The sequence below is a fragment of the Buceros rhinoceros genome, unplaced genomic scaffold (genome assembly GCF_000710305.1).
Source record: "Buceros rhinoceros silvestris isolate BGI_N320 unplaced genomic scaffold, ASM71030v1 scaffold28868, whole genome shotgun sequence".
Taxonomy (NCBI): Eukaryota; Metazoa; Chordata; class Aves; order Bucerotiformes; family Bucerotidae; genus Buceros; species Buceros rhinoceros.
In genome coordinates this window covers 5,994-7,543 of record NW_010426816.1, presented here as the reverse complement: position 1 = coordinate 7,543, position 1,550 = coordinate 5,994, and the positions used below count along the sequence as shown (strand labels likewise).

Here is a 1,550-nt window from a genome sequence, read left to right as displayed (position 1 = left end):
CAGCGCCAGCGGCTGGTTTAGACAGCCCATGTGGCCAGGATGGGGCCGAGGCAGTGACTGGCCGAGCTCGGGGTGCTGGGCTGGACGCCAGGAGTGTCGCTTTTTCAAACAGCTCATTCAGGAGAAAACAGCCACCGTTCACCCGTGAAGGATTTACTGCTGGAAGCCAGAGCACCCCGGGGGCTCGGCGACCGGGAAAGCAGACGCTGAGCCGAAGCTTTTAAATAACCAAACCCAAAATAAGTTGGTGGGGGATTGAAAATAACCGAACCGCGCGAACCCGCGGCCTGAGACATTGTTTTACTGCCCCGAAATAACTCTGCAGGGACAGGTGGCTGGGTCACGTCACCACCCCAGCTCGTGTGGCCTTGGTGCAGTTATTTAAGGAAGGTGCCAGCAGCAGCCGGGCTCGTCTGTAACACCAACGTAAAACGTAATATTATTTTTTCACTTCGTAGCGAAAATATGGGAATTCTGCTAACTCGGCAGGGTCCTCTCGCTTGGCAAACGGTGCCCAGGAATTCCAACCCCGGCACGCAGAGGGTGGTGTGGGAGGGAAAACGGGCCCCTTCTCAGCCCGCTCATGTTGGGGGAAGCAGATAAAGTCCTTGGCGCAGGCGAGAGGTGACGGAAACGGGAGCCAGCGATCCAGCTCAATTCGATGCAGCGGCGGCTCGCGGTGGCTAACCACTGCTTCCCTCACCCACCTTGGGTTTCAAATAGATGGCTGGTCCATCCCAATTAAATTAGCTGCCATCTCAGTTCATTAAGGGGAGGGGAAAAACTGCTCCACTTGCCAGTGGAGAACAGCCCACAGCGACCGCCTGGGCTTTGCGAGGGGAAAGGAGATGGCAGACCCCTCTTCCACCGTCACCATCCCATAACGGGCTCCTCTGTCCTACACAAGACCCTAAATCTCCACACCAGAGACCTTTAAATTACAACCCCGGGCTGCTCCAATGCCTGACCTTGCGGTTCGTATAGCTGGAATAATGTATGGACGGTTTCACATAGAGACCAAAAAAAGCCCTTTGGAAATGTCCCTCCTGTGCCCAGGCAGCTCTGAAAATAAAGGTCCATCCTGCTTGCACCATCTAAGAGCTCCTTCAAGGCGATCCTGCCCTGCTATCAGCTGTTTGGAGCTGGTTTGAGCCCCTGCGGTCCGCGGGAACCACAATGAAATCTTCACGGCGGAGCCACAGAGACGCCTCTTTAATTCGCAGAACAGAAAACAGCCCCACGAAATCCAGCTCAAATGCGATTAGCGCCGGGCAGGGAGGAGGCCAAATGAGATTGCAGGTACCAAACGAGGAGGAGATGGCATGGCAGCGTGGGGCCGGGGCCAGCCCCGCTCCCCGCAGAGCTGCACCGGCCACAAGCCCTGACCCATTCGTTTGGTTTTGGAGATATGATTCAATCCAAGCTCCTGGCAGGACGAGTGAGCGCAGGAGCAGAGTGTGGCTGCAGGGCCTGGACCGCCCGGAACAGAGGCAGCTCCTTGGGTTGGAGCTGGGCTCCAGCCCCAGAGGTGCTGCCAAAGCCCCCAAAGA

General features: G+C 56.8%; 1 protein-coding gene across 1 annotated transcript in view; it reads left to right on the top strand.

The window, feature by feature from the left end:
• TACR1 (tachykinin receptor 1) overlaps positions 1-1,550 on the top strand; it is a 15,155-nt gene that overhangs the window by 11,075 nt on the left and 2,530 nt on the right. The gene's annotated exons all lie outside the window — the stretch shown is intronic.